General features: G+C 43.4%; 1 long non-coding RNA gene across 1 annotated transcript in view; it reads left to right on the top strand.

The window, feature by feature from the left end:
• Positions 1 to 1070: 1070 nt before the first annotated feature.
• LOC311518566 overlaps positions 1071 to 18153 on the top strand; it is a 105329-nt gene continuing 88246 nt past the window's right edge. The window contains exon 1 of the long non-coding RNA XR_014711025.1: positions 1071 to 1275. This is a non-coding gene — a long non-coding RNA (uncharacterized lncRNA). The remainder of the gene's footprint in view (positions 1276 to 18153) is intronic.

Genomic DNA, 18153 nt, shown 5'->3' with positions numbered 1-18153 from the left:
GCAACAAAGCTATAGCCCTCTTCAGGAAAGTTTCAACTACTTTTAAGGGAGGGTGGGATTTTTCAGGACTCTTTTAGGTACAACTGGCTTAAACCCTTGTGAGATGTCTAAAGAACTGTGCTGACAGGATGGGAAAGGGCCAAAATTGATTTTGACTGCTTCCTCTGAAATCTAGAACAGCTGCTCAATTATTTAAGATTACCAGAGGGATGATACCTTTCGTATTGGTGAAACTGGCCACAAGATGTCACCATTGTTCCATGAAAATACACTTGTGAGTGCATTTTGTGTGGCAGTAAATAAGGTAGTCTTCAAAGAAAGAAGTTCAGAGAGGTCAGTTTGGGAAGTGATCTCTAATGATTTCCTGTCTGTTTGGTCCCTGAAACATGTTCAGGTAGAATCCCTGCAGGCACCATAGCTATGCAAGTAATGTGTCTCCACATCTTTCTCCTTGAACTGTATTATCACACCAGTCTACAGATGCTTTCAAATCAGTCTTCCTTTATAATACAGCAAGTATACAGTATCAGCATCTAATGGCTTTGCATTGATTTACCTTAGAAACCATTCACTGACCACATTTTACATTTGTAAAATGGAGACAAACAATGAGATTTGGGATGGATTGTTCTGAGGCTTAGATTTTCCTCTCTCTGCTAGATTAACCTTTCAGATCAATACTTCTGGGCAACAACCTTAACAGAGGTCAAGTGCTTTTATAGCTACACAGTTCTTTCAGGTGGCTCGGAGAGGAGCGCTTAAATCAGAAAAGACCTTACCAGGCAATCTTTCTTGGACTATAGAAAGCTGCTGGATAGCCCCATTTGCCAAAAGATTTCCTGATTTCTACAAGTGAACTCATCAGCCCACGCTTTTCTCAGTCCTCAGAGGAACTCTAATTTCCTCTGGGGTGGCCTCTGTATTCTACCCATTGCAAGTGAGGGGTTGTGTGCTTTATTTATTTATTTATTTATCTTTTAACATTTCAAATGCTTGACAGCTGGGTGAACTTTTCCTTCCGCCCAGAGAAGGACTTTTTAGAGTTCATAATGGACTGCCAGTGCTGCCAGGGCTATTTTCTCTCCAGCTGTGAGAGTGGCTTTTTAAAATGACTCACAAAAGCTGCTAGCCAGCTGCTTCACCTCAGCCTTCACAAGGGCTCTGCATTCTAAACAGCGGTAGGGCTGACTTACTTCAGAAGGGCTCGTTTATTTGGACGTTGCAGATGTATTCTGCACACAACCGACGATCCTAAAGAGACCTCCGTTCAGGCAGGTGAGTCATGGGCTTACATCACTGCAGGTGTTGACTTAGTGTTAATGCTGTGAAAAGGAAACATCCCATGTGTTAGTCAGTCATCATTGGACCCCCTCCAGGAAGCACACAAAGCAATGTATGCATGCTATGCTAATTTGAAACTACTGTATGTGCTGTATGTCTTAAGATAGCTTTAAAAATCAGTGTCATAAACATCATTTTTCAGTATGTCCGAACTCTGCAAATACTAAATCTAAGCGAGTAAATATGATGCACATGGTCACAAATCAAATAATAGAATGATAGTGATTAGAGATTGGCGAGACATAGATCATCTATTCTAGGCCAGCTCAAGAGTATTCCCTGCAGCATATTTTCATAGGAGCTGAGGAAGATAAAGATTCTGATCATTTGTCCAGGGTCATCAAAGACTCTCAAATTTGGTATCTGACAAAGAAAATGTGGTTTTAAAGTTTTGGTGGTGGCTTCATTCTTTCAAGTAAATTAAAATGAAATATTGCTTCTGATTAGATATATTTCTCTGCAGCTTGTGTGTTCTGTTTTCTCTTATTGTGCCAGAGTTCCTTTTTGTTCGTTCTTTTTTTTTAAGCGTGTCTTATTCTTATTTGATTTTACATATTTTGGTTTTGTCCTCGCTTTAAAATAAATTAAAACACCACTGCCACAGCTAATAAGACTTTGAGTCAGAACTTGAGTCAAATTCAAATAACAACTTCATTACTCAGTCAAATAGTGTTGGCCACTGAGTTTGAAATCTTGATCGGATCACTCAGAAGGTCACCAGACTACTCCTCCATTAGTGCTGCCTGCCACTGAGTGCTCATTGGACTGGGTCCATGAAGGTTTTGTTCTGTTTCTCCTCCAGGCCAGCAGAGAGTAGTCTGAGACTGAAAAGCCTCTGCACTTCGGCCATTCAGTCAAAGCTGCATCAAGTACTTGTGTGTGCTTTGCTGCATGTCTGTACATGGGCCTGTTGACATTATGATTGTTGTCTAAACAGCTTTCTACTAGAGTTCAAAATCTTTTAACCAACACTTTTGACCAAAAAATGGCTGTTTGACCAACATGAACATTTCCACAGTTTCTGATGTTCAATAAAATTGTTTTAAAAAACAAAATGCTTTTACTGAAAACCAGGTTTTTTAAAGTGAAAACTGTTTAGTTTTGTGGTTTTCATTGAAAAACTGAAAAATATATCCAGGAAATGTTGGAAAAAAATTAAAAGAAATACATTTCCCTGTAAAAGGTCATTGGTATTTTTCAAACTGCTTTACTGTTTACCACTGATGTAGCTACTGGGCAGTGAAAGCTTTATTTCATTTTTAGTAATAATTTGCACTACAGTAGCCCTAGAGAACCCAACCAAGATTAGTCCCCCATAGTGCCAGGTGCTGTACAAACACATAACAAGAAAGAATCCCTGCCCTGAAGAGCATATGATCTAAATAGAAAAGACAGATAAAAGTTGGGAGAAATGAAATATTATTATCCCACCTGTAACAGTGGGAACCAAGGCACAGAGAATTATAGTAACATATCCAAGGTCACACAGCAGCTCAGGAGTAGAATAGAGAATAGAACCCACATCTCCTGAGTCTCAGGCTAGTGCCTGGAGCACAGTGCCTTTCAAGAGCAATATATCTTGAAAGGCTGTGTGCTGGCTGGTTGGAAGCTTTGTTACAAATAAACTGGCATTGTCACTGGTAAAGGATTTTCTGGAAAACAAGTGTAAATGCACTATCCTTTTCCTTCTTTATCAATAAGTGTATAAACTGTTCAGTCCCTTTTCTTCCACCTATTCCTGAAGAAGCTCATTTCTATTTGGTAAATATGGAGTTAAGAAACCGCAAACTACTTTGGCTCACATCAATCTTGGCCCTAATCCGCAGTCTGATCAGTGCAGAAGAATCCCTGCACCTGTGCAGAATCCCCCTGAAGTCAACAAGGCTCAGCACAAGTGCCAGGGTCTGTCCACATGTATCTGATTGGGCCTCATTTGGGATTTTAAACAATGCCCAAAATGTGCTTAAGATTCACCAAAACATTTGCCTTACTAACACAAGGTATGGGCTCAATGAACAATACTAGGAATGATGATTAAGGTTGTGAGCTTGTCAAGGAGGTCACGGAAGTCACGGATTCCATGACTTTCTGTGACTTCTGCAGTGGCTGGTGCGCCTGGCTCAGGGGCAGCTCGAGCAGCCCCTGCTCCAGTCGCATCTGCCACTGCTGGGGCAGTCTCAGGCCACCGTTTCCTCCAACATCCCCCTCTCTCAGCTGCTTGGCAGAGGCATGGCCAGGCAGCTCTGCCTGCAGGCACCACCTCCGCAGCTCCCATTGGCCGCAGATTCTGGCCAATGGCAGCTGCAAAGCCAGCACTCTGGGTGGAGGCAACGCGCAGAGCTGCCTGTCCACGCCTCTGCCTAACAGCTGAGTGAGGGGGATGTCGCCTCTTCTGGGGAGCCCCCCCAGGTAAGCGCCGCCCAGAGCCCGCCTCACTCCATCCTGTGCCCCAACCCCTGTCCCCTCCCACACCCAAACTCTGCTGCTGCTGTGGGGGAGGTGCAGAGCCAGGTAGGGAGCCTGCCGGGCCCGCCAACCCCCTGCCCCCAGCACCAGCAGGGTTCCTGGGCCAAGGGCCGCCGCCCGCCCCTTCTCTCTCCAGCACCTGGGCCACCCTTCCCCAGCACGTGCGGTGCCCCCAGGTAGCGCCCCACCCCCAGGTTTAGTCAAGGGTATATAGTAAAAGTCATGGACAAGTCATGGGCCATGAATTTTTGTTTACTGCCTGTGATCTGTCTGTGACTTTTACTAAAAATACCTGTGACTAAATCATAGCCTTAATGATGATCAATTTATTTGCCCTCTGTTTAGAACAATAAAATTGCCCACATGCAGGCTAAATGCCCTGCTAATTTTTTTTACAGTTACAAACGAAATATACACTTCAGTAATTTCACCTTCTTACAAGCAGCAGCTCTAAATGCAAATACTAACACCCTGACACATTGGCTGGTACTTCAAACCAGGTCTGCCCACAGACCTGGGTGAAACAAATAAATCCTGCAGCGTCCTGAGAATTGACAAATTCAGGCTATTTTGAACCAGAAGTGCTTTTCTGTCCCAGGGCTCCAATGGAGAATGAACTGCCAGCACCCCCTCTCAGTCATATCAAGAGGGATCTCACATCACTGTCTGCACTGTGGCAGCATATCATGGGGAAAAAGGTGTTGTCTCAGGCAGAAGGGCCCCAGAGCAGTTACTGCTTTCTATGTCAAAATCAGCCACTTAAAATCTATCTGGAGGTTCTCAGGTAAGTAGTGAAGGTGCCAGAGCACTGGTATCATGTGCTCACTGTAGGACACACAACTTATCAAGTGAGCAGCCGCCATTTGCACAAGTGCCAGCCTCTAAATCAGGGTACGATGCCACTCCCCTAAAACATTTAGACACCTTTCATACAATGTTAAATCGAAAGCGTTAGCAGCATGAGCTGCCGGCAGAAACTGCAGCATTCTGAAGCCATGTCTGTCCACATTTTGCCATTCTATACTATAGCTTAAATAATATAGTCTTCTTTTCCCAAAACAACTTATGAAAAAGCATTTTGCCAACCTCAAAAAAAAGAGAGACTTATAACTTAAATAACTGCACAATATGAAGTTTTGTACCCATTCCATGAATCTCTGTCGAAGTGCTTCAAATTACAGTTTATTTGTCAAGGATAAACAGATGTTGTTGTCCTATACAGTATATCATGCTCTCCAACCTCGCTTAAGTCTCCAAAGAAACCAGTTAGGTGCCAATTGAGCTTAGGTATCAAAGATATTGCTACACTGGGAACATACTATTTTTTTAATTTGTTGATCTTACACAGGCTTTTCTGCTTTCATTCTTAAGTATATCGTTTCTTTTTTTCCAAAAGGAAACAAACAGCAGCCTACACTAATGTCTAGAAGATCATTTTTAAGACACGTAACTCCCACTGACATGTAAATGAGTGATTTTCATTTGTCTGGTGCAACATATACAAAAGTGATTGATTAAAAGAATGTGATTCCTAAATGTTTTCTACAACCCCAGTTGTTCAGCACTCCAAACATATGGATAATATCAAGGACAAACACTAGAAAGTATGTATATATTTTCGCCAATACAATGATTAGATTAGATACCACAAGAGACTTCCTACTGGCATGTTGGTTAGAACTCATCTAAAGCCAATAAAATGGAATGGATCAATGGATATTTCATTATAGAAAACTCAGCTGCAAGATAACAGAATGGACTGCATTTAGCCCTGCATCTCACAAATGTCTGATGCTGAAAGTGGAAAGCTGTGCCTTTTTGGTTATGTTGCTTATTTATTTTGTAGGAGCCTAATTGCCTTTTAGAATGTAGTAAATATTGGAGGTTTAATCATTTATTTTTGTCGTGTTTTTTTTTCCCTGAAGAAACTTGGCACGTAGTATTTAATGTGACCTACTAAGGCAAAAAAAGCTCTCTGTGTGGTTTTGCTGAACACCCACACACAAACACCTTCTGTAGAATTTACAATAATAAGTCATTCTGGTTACAGGAGTAATGATTTTTTCAAAACAAACTTTAAAAACCTATAATGCTTATACATTAAGCTCTTTCTTGAAAACATGGTTTCAGTTTTGTTTTGTTTTATAGAGTTATTTACACTTGCATAGCAAACTTCATCAAATAGCTGAGGAATCATTGCTGAAGAGAGATGTTTCTAGTAGGACTCCTCAGGGATCAGTACTAGGCCCAATTTTTGTCAATGGCCTGGAAGTAAAGTATAGCATTGCTGTTAACACAAGGATTGACAGAGTGGTAAATAGTGAGGACAGGGCAGCCACACAGAGCAATCAGGACTGCTTGGTAACCTGGGCTCATTCTAACAAAATGCATTTTAAGACTGCCAAATGCAAAGTTATGCAGACTATAGCTACAGAAAAGGGGCCTCTCCTGGAAAGCAGTGACTCTGAAAAGGACTGAAGGATCATACCGGACAAGAAACTGAACATGAGTTCACAGTGCATTGTTGTGGCCAAGAGAGCTCATGTGATCCTTGGATATATAAACAGGGGAGTGGTGAGTAAGAGTAGAAAGGCAATTTTCTCTCTGCATATGGCATTGGTGAGACCAGTGTTGGAATGCTGTATACAGTTCTGGTGTCCACATTTTGATATTGAACATTTGGAGAGGGTGCAGAAAATAGCCACCGAAAATGCCCCAAGGGATGGAGACAATTTCTTACAATGAGAGAGACTTACACAGCTCAATCTTTTTATTTGATCCAAACAAAATTGAGAGGTGACTTGATTACAGTGTCTGAGTACCTTCACGAGGAGAAAGCCTTTAACTGGGAGTCAAAAGGCTTTATAATCTAATGGAGAAAGGGGTAACAAGAACCAGTGGCTGCCATTGGCAACCAGACAAAATCAAATTAGAAATAAGGCAAACATATTTAGTGGTGAGGCTGATTAACCACTGAAACAAACGATCAAGGGAAGTGGTGTATTTTCCACCTCTTGGTGTCTTCAGACCATGTCTAGATACCTTTCTGGAGGATATGCTTTAGCAAGACACAAGTTTTTGGGCTCAGTAGAGGTGTAACTGGGTGAAGTTCTATGGCCTGTGTTATACAGGGAGTCAGCTTCGATGATCTAATGGTCCCTTCTTGACTTAAAATATATGAATGTATGAATCTTCAAGGTCTGTTTCAGATATTGATTAGTATAACCATAACACCCCCGTGGAGTAGTTGTTATTTTTTTCCATTTTACAGATATGGCAACTGAAGCACAGAGAGATTAGTATCTCCTAAGATGTCCATCTGAAGTTAGACACCTACATCCATATTTAAGCACTTAAATAAATGTCAGTAGAAGCTGCAGGTACTCAGTACCCTGCCAAATCAGGGCATATAGTTAGGTGTCTATATATGGATTTAGGTGCCTAACTAACTTAGGCACTTAAGTTTGAAAAAAATTGCCCTAAATAGCTAGCACAAGACCACACATCAAATCAGTGGCAGAATCTGGAGTCCTGATTCCCAGCGTCTTTCTCTAAATACTTCATCATGTTGCCTACCACATTTACTTCCTTTTAAAAATGTATATCCCTAGATTTTGTTGGTCTTATAGCTACGGTTACATTTTAAATGGAAGGAATAATACACTGTACAAACTAGAGATAAAACTTCAGACATTAAATACATCTGGTACACAGCAACTCTAAAACTCTTAAATGAGTGAATTCTGCAACTCACATTGGTTATAATTGTATAGTTCACTTATGCAGAGGTGACACATTTACTTAATAAAGTAGATTAACTCCTTATCTACGTAAAGTAGCATATCACTTGTAGCTTGGAGTAATTGATGTTCTTGCACATTAAAGTGCTACCTAATTATTTTTAATTCCCTATCCTAGAGGGAGAGAAATGGAAGTTGTTTAATTTATGAAGACAGTTTTCTATTAGGTTAATGCCAAATTATATTATGTTCAGCTAGTTTGTTGCTGGGTAGACTCCCTCCTACTTTTCTAATACTTGGTTTAACTCTCTGTCAATCTACAGTGGAGTGTCTTGTTCTGTCAACATGTTGTTAAAACATACCCTAAAGGGAGCCTTTTGTAGTTCACAGGATCCTTTTGTAAAGGCATTACCATACTGAAATACTGTACATTTGAAATTAAATGTGAATAAATCTTGATGAAGATTTGCGTACTCTTCAGAGGTAAGCTTTCTTTCTTTCAGACATGGCTACTGTAGATAAAAGCATACAGGGGATCCCTCATGCAATGACCAAAAATGAGGATTTAATTTTCTGCTTACCTTTTGTTATTGTTGTTTATTGCTAGCATTAGAGGAATGCCCAGAGGTGGCAGCCAAGATTGAGATACCATTGTGCTAGGCATGGTTTATACACAAGGAGCTAGTCACAGTCCCAAAGAATTTAAAACCAAAAGGGAGAAATGAAGAATAGTGTATCCTGAGCATACTGATCAGGACCCAGAGGTGCAGAGAGATTGAAAGATTCATCCAAAGTCACACAGGAAATCTGTGGCAGAACAAGGAAATGGGGTCAGCTCTTCTGAGTCCTGGCAAGTACCATAATCACAAGACTAGCCTTCCTTTCCTGACCTAGCTGTGGTCCCCTTGGAATTTTGAAGCTGTTTAGGACTACATTGCCTCTCAGACCCCCAGTTATCTGAAATTTTCAAAATCCAGCTTTGATTCCACTATCTGCTATTCCACATAAAGGCAAGCACTGTCCACCTGAGGAAGGAGACTCAAAAAATGGAAGCATGTATACAGGGTTTCTTCAGGTATGTTGGCAACAAGAAGAAAGCCAAGGAATGTGTGGGCCCCTTACTGAATGAGGGAGGCAACCTAGTGACAGAGGATGTGGAAAAAGCTAATGTACTCAACGCTTTTTTTGCCTCTGTTTTCACTAACAAGGTCAGCTCCCAGACTGCTGCGCTGGGCATCACAAAATGGGGAAGAGATGGCCAGCCCTCTGTGGAGATAGAGGCGGTTAGGGACTATTTAGAAAAGCTGGACGTGCACAAGTCCATGGGGCCGGACGAGTTGCATCCGAGAGTGCTGAAGGAATTGGCGGCTGTGATTGCAGAGCCACTGGCCATTATCTTTGAAAACTCGTGGCGAACCGGGGAAGTCCCGGATGACTGGAAAAAGGCTAATGTAGTGCCAATCTTTAAAAAAGGGAAGAAGGAAGATCCTGGGAACTACAGGCCAGTCAGCCTCACCTCAGTCCCTGGAAAAATCATGGAGCAGGTCCTCAAAGAATCAATCCTGAAGCACTTGCATGAGAGGAAAGTGATCAGGAACAGCCAGCATGGATTCACCAAGGGAAGGTGATGCCTGACTAATCTAATCGCCTTTTATGATGAGATTACTGGTTCTGTGGATGAAGGGAAAGCAGTGGATGTATTGTTTCTTGACTTTAGCAAAGCTTTTGACACGGTCTCCCATAGTATTCTTGTCAGCAAGTTAAGGAAGTATGGGCTGGATGAATGCACTATAAGGTGGGTAGAAAGCTGGCTAAATTGTCGGGCTCAACGGGTAGTGATCAATGGCTCCATGTCTAGTTGGCAGCCGGTATCAAGTGGAGTGCCCCAAGGGTCGGTCCTGGGGCCGGTTTTATTCAATATCTTCATAAATGATCTGGAGGATGGTGTGGATTGCACTCTCAGCAAATTTGCGGATGATACTAAACTGGGAGGAGTGGTAGATACGCTGGAGGGGAGGGATAGGATACAGAAGGACCTAGACCAATTGGAAGATTGGGCCAAAAGGAATCTGATGAGGTTCAATAAGGATAAGTGCAGGGTCCTGCACTTAGGACGGAAGAACCCAATGCACAGCTACAGACTAGGGACCGAATGGCTAGGCAGCAGTTCTGCAGAAAAGGACCTAGGGGTGACAGTGGACGAGAAGCTGGATATGAGTCAGCAGTGTGCCCTTGTTGCCAAGAAGGCCAACGGCATTTTGGGATGTATAAGTAGGGGCATAGCGAGCAGATCGAGGGACGTGATCGTTCCCCTCTATTCCACATTGGTGAGGCCTCATCTGGAGTACTGTGTCCAGTTTTGGGCCCCACACTTCAAGAAGGATGTGGATAAATTGGAGAGAGTCCAGCGAAGGGCAACAAAAATGATTAGGGGACTGGAACACATGAGTTATGAGGAGAGGCTGAGGGAGCTGGGATTGTTTAGCCTGCAGAAGAGAAGAATGAGGGGGGATTTGATAGCTGCTTTCAACTACCTGAAAGGGGGTTCCAAAGAGGATGGCTCTAGACTGTTCTCAATGGTAGCAGATGACAGAACGAGGAGTAATGGTCTCAAGTTGCAGTGGGGGAGGTTTAGATTGGATATTAGGAAAAACGTTTTCACTAAGAGGGTGGTGAAACACTGGAATGCGTTACCTAGGGAGGTGGTAGAATCTCCTTCCTTAGAGGTTTTTAAGGTCAGGCTTGACAAAGCCCTGGCTGGGATGATTTAACTGGGAATTGGTCCTGCTTCGAGCAGGGGGTTGGACTAGATGACCTTCTGGGGTCCCTTCCAACCCTGATATTCTATGATTCTATGATTCTATGTGTGCCTGGGGCAGAATTTTTGACCTTATGCTAAATGGTTGCTCCATCTATTCTGCACAGTAAGTTCTTCCCTGAATCCAGAGATAAGGATGTGCAAAGGTTTGTAGGAGGTATCGTACATCTAGAGCTAGAATGGATGAGTATTTCTAAATTTAGAAATGTGGTAGCTCAGTTTTCCATATCTTCAAATATATTATTGACCACTGATTGATACTACTAATTGTGCTACCTGATGGAAGTAAAAGTGGGAATCACATTAACCTTATTCCTCATAGTTGTCAACTTCCTACTCAATTGGAGGAAGAATGGGTCCATTTATTATGATGGTAGTCTGGGACTGAGGAGACCTATGTTTATTGCCCTGCTCCACAATGGCTTTTTTGTGTGACCTTGGGCAAGTCACTTAGGCCCAGAATCTCAAAGGTATTTAGCCTTCTAACTTCCATTAAAATCAACAGACGTTACAAGCCTAAATACCTTTAAGGTTCTCGGCCTCAGTTCCCCATCTGTAAAATGAGGGGAATAGTACTTCCCTCCATCACAGATATTTTGAGAATAAATATATTAACATTGCTAAGTGCTCAGATATTACAGTCCTGGGGAACCATATAAGTACCTTAAATAGAATGACATATATGGCTGGTGTTCTGGGAGTAGGGAGTAGCCACTGGAAGTTGCACGGTGTACATTCCCTGTGTGCACCAAACGGCGTCAGGAGAGTTAATGCTTACTTGAGGTACAATCTCCCCAGAGCTCCTCCCAGAAAAATCTAGACATAGAAAACAAGAAATCCATTATAGGGAACAATCTCACTCCCATGTAAGGCACCAACCCTGCAAAGGCTTACCCATGTGCTTAACTTTATGTCTGGGAATAGTTCCGTTGAAGTCAGTAGAACCCACCCTGATGATGAAAATTAACCATGTGCATGTTTGCAGAATTGGGGTCTGTATCATCTGGACTTTTGCCATTTACTTTAATGGAAGGTCCGTTGGACCTGATCCAAGGCCCATTGTAGTCAATAGAAAGGCTCCCATGGAAAGATCTGACTCATAGTTATGTAGCAGGAAGCATCAATGTAAATAATTTTTAAAGCTGAGATTGAAATGTAAAACATATTTTGTAAAACAATTTAGCAATAGCAGGTTATAGTTATTAACTTTTTGTTTGGTTTACTTGCAAGAATAAGTAGCCTGTATTGGTCTGTTCATCCTCCTGCCTGCCCATCTTCTGGAAAGGATGAAAAAGCCTAAATAGTCTGTAAAAATCTACCATTTAAAATATCTTGTATAGTTTTTATTTGATGACTGTTTCCTTTGCCCCTTCATAAAATCAATACCTGTTACCATTTTGATTTTTAAATCTAAATTTTACAGGACAAAAGACATGTTTTCATCATTTAGCTGTTTTCAAACTGTCTTGCTTCATTAGTTTTCTATTCAGTCACACTGCAGACTTTTTTGATTGGTTTGTCAGCCAGGTACACTCTCACACACACACACACAGTTTGTCAGGTACTCTCTCCCTCTCTCATGCACGCACACACACACACAAAATCTACCTTCTTAATAGGCTTTGTTTACCATAATTTCAGAATGACATATGGCTCTTATATTAAGGACTTCCACATTTAAAAATCCACATTGAAAACTTTAAACAGTTTTATTTTAGCACTAGTCAGATAAAACAAACAAAAACAACAAAAGTTTCCAAAACCATTTTAATGTTAAGAGGGAGAATCCTGTTGTAGATTAGGGAGACTTGTCATTTTCCAATTAACTCAACTTCAGAAGTTTAACCTTTATAGAGATTAACAAGCTAAAACGTGTTGTTTTTAAATTCCCCCCTTCTTTTTTTTTTTTATAACCAAAATGGGAAGGAAGTTCTCTGCCTCCTGCGTGTAGCTCTATAAATGTGCTGTCAGTCAGAGACAACTCGCAACTCTTGATAGGTTGTTACAAGGAGGAGGGGGGAAAAATCTTCTCCTTAACCTTTGAGGATAAGACAAGAAGCAATGGGCTTAAATTGCAGCAAGGGAGGTTTAGGTTGGACATTGGGAAAAACTTCCTGTCAGGGTGGCTAAGCACTGGAATAAATTGCCTAGGGAGGTTATGGAATCTCCATCGTTGGGGATTTTTAAGAGCAGATCAGACAACACCTGTCAGGAATGATCTAGACAATACTTAGTCCTGCCATGAGTGCAGGAGACTGGACTAGATGACCTCTCGAGGTCCCTTCCAGTCCTATGATTCTATGATAGTGAGAGGGCACAATTTAAAGGTGGGTGGGGGAGGTGACTGCCCAACATGTTGCCTTTGGCACCTTTATCATTCCCCCTGCACCACGTATACCTGCTCCAAGCTGGTACCACCTTACCCCCACTCCCCTCAGAGCTCCTTCCCCTCTTACTTCTCCCATTGCTTCCCCTCTGCGGGCACAGCGTGGGCCAGAGCGGGCTTTGGACTCCTACTGCCAAGCAGGTAACTGCAGCTGTGGGGACAGAAGGGACAGGACTCAGCAGGCTTCACCACACCCCCTCTGATGGAGCTTTGCTGCCAGCCCCGTGTCTCTTCTCTGCTCCAGGTGCCTCCTAGCTGGGCTCAGTGGGAACGCTAGATGCCTGGTGTCTTTCCCAGGCACATCCCCCTCAGCCGTGCTCAGCCTGACTCCCATCCTGGGAGAAATCTGGGGGGAGCACATGATCTTGTGTGCGCCCACGATGTGTCACCTCTGCTGTCAGTGTTCAGCGTTCCTAATAATGGGAAGATTACCAGCACCTGGAAAGGGCAATGAGCACTGAAAGAGGCCTGTCAGCTTCCTGATAGTTTTCAATGGAGAAACAAAGTCTCGCCTTGTTGGTTGACGTTAGCCTTGGAAATAACTGAGACTCAGACCTGGCTGTGGCAGTGGAATTATTCAGTGGAATTTAAATTGGCATATAATAAGGGCTTATTCCAAAACATTCAGAGTCCCTTTAGCTTCAGATTCAGTGCCCAGTGGTGCTAAATTCCAAGGTCATCTTCCTTCTGGTGATGCTTTGCTATTGATGCTGTGTGACACACCTTTCTCTGAATCCCAGTGCCACACCTTTTAAAGGCGTGCTTATTATTTTTCAACAAAGACAAATGCAGGGAGACCCTTTGTACTCAGCTCATGGTCCAGCTACAGAGCTCATATGTAGGACAAAACTGGTATGGAGGTCCCTTCCCCCATCCCCCACAAGGTCACTTTTATACCTAAGCATAAGGTCTGCACCAGTCTTGCACTCTCATTGGTGATAGATACCTTAAAGGAAGTGGAGAGATGACAGGGTCATTTGCACTGGCCAGTTAACTTACATTAGCACTAGGGAAAAGGATAGTGTACCCTTTTGCAGTTGACATAAATCTCTCACTCCAGCATGCCCTCCTTCTGAGCCCTATAGGGAATTTTCATTTTACCAAAGTTCCTGCCAGGTCCTTGAGCTGCATTTCATCTGTCTTAGATAGGTGCATATTTTGAGAATTGTTTAAAACATGGTTTATTTACCCAATGGCATTTCCCTCGGCAGACTGTCATGGCATCAAAGGCATTATTATGGTATATAATACATATCCATGTCTTGGGACTTTTTGAAAATCATGTTTTTGACCCAATGTGACATAGTCATTTAGATTCATAAATTCAACTGAGGTGAGACCTGATGAAATTCTACAGCCTGTGTTACACAGGAGGTCAGACTACCTGAATTAACGGTCCCTTTTTGCCTTAAAAACCTAGGTTAAAAACCAAGAGGAGTCGACCTAGGTTTTTAAGGCAAAAAGGGACCGTTAATTCAGGTAGTCTGACCTCCTGTGTAACACAGGCTGTAGAATTTCATCAGGTCTCACCTCAGTTGAACACAATAACTTGTTTTGACAAAAGACAAGACAAGGCAGAAAGGCATCCAGTCTCAATTTGAAGACATTAGCAGATGGAGAATCTGACACTTTCGTTGGTAGTGTTATAAATGTATGCTTTACTACTTGTCATAAATATAAAGGGAAGGGTAAACCCCTTTGAAATCCCTCCTGGCCAGGGGAAAGCTCCTCTCACCTGTAAAGGGTTAAGAAGCTAAAGGTAACCTCGCTGGCACCTGACCAAAATGACCAATGAGGAGACAAGATACTTTCAAAAGCTGGGAGGAGGGAGGGAAACAAAGGGTTTGTGTGTCTGTCTGTAGTCGTCTTGGCCGGGGACAGAACAGGAATGGAGTCTTAGAACTTTTAGTAAGTAATCTAGCTAGGTATGTGTTAGATTATGATTTCTTTAAATGGCTGAGAAAAGAATTGTGCTGAATAGAATAACTATTTCTGTCTGTGTATCTTTTTTGTAACTTAAGGTTTTGCCTAGAGGGGTTCTCTATGTTTTTGAATCTAATTACCCTGTAAGATATATACCATCCTGATTTTACAGGGGGGATTTCTTTATTTCTATTTACTTCTATTTTTTATTAAAAGTCTTCTTGTAAAACACTGAATGCTTTTTCATTGTTCTCAGATCCAAGGGTTTGGGTTTGTGGTCACCTATGCAAATTGGTGAGGCTTTTTATCCAACATTTCCCAGGAAAGGGGGGGTACAAGTGTTGGGAGGATTGTTCATTGTTCTTAAGATCCAAGGGTCTGGGTCTGTAGTCACCTAGGCAAATTGGTGAGGCTTTTTACCAAACCTTGTCCAGGAAGTGGGGTGCAGGGTTTTGGGAAGTATTTTGGGGGGAAGGACGCGTCCAAACAGCTCTTCCCCAGTAACCAGTATTAGTTTGGTGGTGGTAGCGGCCTGTCCAAGGGGTAATATTTTGTACCTTGGGGAAGTTTTGACCTAAGCTGGTAAAGATAAGCTTAGGAGGTTTTTCATGCAGGTCCCCACATCTGTACCCTAGAGTTCAGAGTGGGGGAGGAACCTTGACATGGTGGCACAGTGGTGGGATTAACCTGAAATCATTTTGAGATCCAGTTGAGATTTTTTGAACTAGAAATACAGATTTTAAAAAGGAATTTTTAGGAAGTCCAGAAGGCAGCTTTGAAACTGAAAGCAGCTTGGTTTCTCTCTGCTTTGTGGCCAAGCAGAGACAAAAGGGGATTATCTTGTGAATTGCAGGTTTTCTTTGCCTGGAGGCACGGTACTTAACTCCTGCAGGGAAATTCACAGTCTTCCAACCCAGAGGTTTTTTTTTTTTCTTCCTAAAAGTAAATAGGGGGTGTGTGCTCTACCCATTTGCCTGGAGACAAAAGTGGCAGGGTTTTTTTTTTAGGATTTTGATTTTTTTTTTGTTTTACAAGGAGCACAGGTTTGAAAAGAAATTTTTTTCTTCTTTGGGCTGGGTAAGCAGGTTTCCAAGTAGTTGGAGGTTTTTTGCTTTAATTTGGGCCCAGAGCAGAGACAAGGGAATTGTCTTTTTCTGTAGGCTGACAATCACTATCAGAGAATAGGTATTCTATTCCAGCACAGCAAAATTTTACAGCCAAGTTTTGTTTGTTTATTTCTAAACCTCGGGTGTAAAGTTAGTTAAAAACAGAGAGGTTAGAATGGCCAAATCCTCAGCTCGACTACAGCTGGAATTAGCCAAATTTCAGGCTGAGGAAAAACAAAGGGAACATGAAAGACAGATAGAACTCATGCAGCTGAAGAAGGAACAAGAAAGGGAGGCAGAACAACACCAAGAGGCTGCCCACAAGAGGGAAATGGAGGCAAGGAAGCATGTGGAGGAGGAGAGGGAAAAAGAGAGGAAGCATGTGGAGGAGATGGAGAGGATAAAGGCCCAGCAGAATATACCAACAAACCCTAGCAATCCTTCTCCAGGTACCACTTCCCATCCCAGAAAGTTCCCCACCTACAAGGCAGGTGATGATACTGAGGCCTTCTTAGAAAACTTCGAAAGGGCCTGCCTTGGGTACAACATCTCTACTGACCAATACATGGTAGAGCTGAGGCCGCAGCTCAGTGGACCCTTAGCTGAGGTGGCAGCTGAAATGCCTAAAGAACACATGAACAAGTATGAACTGTTTAAATCCAAGGCGAGAGTCAGAATGGGGATAACACCCGAGCAGTCTCGTCGGAGGTTCAGAGCCCTAAGGTGGAAACCAGACATGTCATTTACCCGACATGCCTACCACATTGTAAAACATTGGGATGCCTGGATATCAGGAGCAAGTGTTGAATCTCCAGTAAATTTGCCCTTCCTAATGCAAATGGAACAATTCTTAGAGGGTGTTCCTGAGGAAATAGAAAGATACATCCTAGATGGGAAACCCAAAACTGTAATTGAGGCAGGAGAGATTGGAGCCAGATGGGTGGAGGTGGCAGAGAAGAAGAAAACTGGTCGCAGTTGGAGCGGAGACCAGAAGGGACCACCCCAGACCACACCCTATTACCGGGGGCCGCCCAAAGCCCCACCTACCTCCCAAAGAACCCTCCAGACCCCTTATCGTCCCACCACCCCGTTCTCCAGCAACCCTCCTCGCCCCAGTGACCCGTCAGCTGGACGATGTTTTAAGTGTAACGAGCTGGGGCATGTAAAGGCCAACTGCCCCAAGAACCCCAACAGATTACAGTTCATTGCACCGGAATCACACCAGAGGTCCACAGGCCCAGATACCTCCCAGATACCCTTGGAGCGGAGGGAAACTGTGAGTGTGGGTGGGAAGAAGGTCACCGCGTGGAGGGACACCGGAGCACAAGTGTCAGCTATCCATGCTTCCTTAGTGGACCCCAATTTAATCAACCCAGAGATCCAAGTGACGATTCAACCCTTCAAGTCCAACTCTTTCAATTTGCCTACAGCCAAGTTGCCTGTCCAGTACAAGGGCTGGTCAGGAATGTGGACTTTTGCAGTCTATGATGATTATCCCATCCCCATGCTGTTGGGGGAAGACTTGGCCAATCATGTGAAGCAGGCCAAGAGGGTGGGAATGGTCACCCGCAACCAGGCTAAACAAGCCGTGAGGCCTAGCTCTGTTCCGGAAACTTCTATCAGGACCCAGTCAGAGGTGATGGACCTGGACCCCAGGCCAATGTCTGCAACAGCAGTAGTGGATCCAGTCCCAGAGACCCAGACGGAACCAGTCCCAGAACCGGAACCAGCCGAACAACCAACACCAGACCCCGTGTCAGCACTGAATCCAGTACTTGCAACCTCAACACCAGAGGGCCCCACCGAACCTGAACTGGCAGCAGCCGATAACCCTACACAAGAGGCTCAGCCGGAGCCTGAATCCCAACATAGTACACCAGCGGAGAGCGGTTCACAGTCAACAGAAACAGCTCCATCCCCTATATCGCTTCCAGAGGGACCAAGCCTAGGTCCACAATCCCATGAGGAACTGATGTCTCCAGCATCAAGGGAACAGTTCCAGACCGAACAGGAAGCAGATGAAAGCCTCCAGAGAGCTTGGACGGCGGCACGGAGCAACCCACCGCCTCTCAGCTCTTCTAATCGATCCAGGTTTGTTGTAGAAAGAGGACTTTTATACAAGGAAACTCTTTCTGGGGGACACCAGGAAGACTGGCATCCTCAGAGACAGTTGGTAGTTCCAACTAAATACCGGGCCAAGCTCTTGAGCTTAGCCCATGATCACCCTAGTGGCCATGCTGGGGTGAACAGGACCAAAGACCGTTTGGGGGGGTCATTCCACTGGGAGGGAATGGGCAAGGATGTTTCTACCTATGTCCAGTCTTGTGAGGTGTGCCAAAGAGTGGGAAAACCCCAAGACCAGGTCAAAGCTCC

This window comes from Lepidochelys olivacea, assembly GCF_965140295.1.
Source record: "Lepidochelys olivacea isolate rLepOli2 genome assembly, chromosome: 3".
In the NCBI taxonomy this organism is placed as follows: domain Eukaryota; kingdom Metazoa; phylum Chordata; order Testudines; family Cheloniidae; genus Lepidochelys; species Lepidochelys olivacea.
The sequence above is the reverse complement of the archived record's forward strand: the minus strand, read 5'-3'. Positions and strand labels throughout refer to the sequence as shown.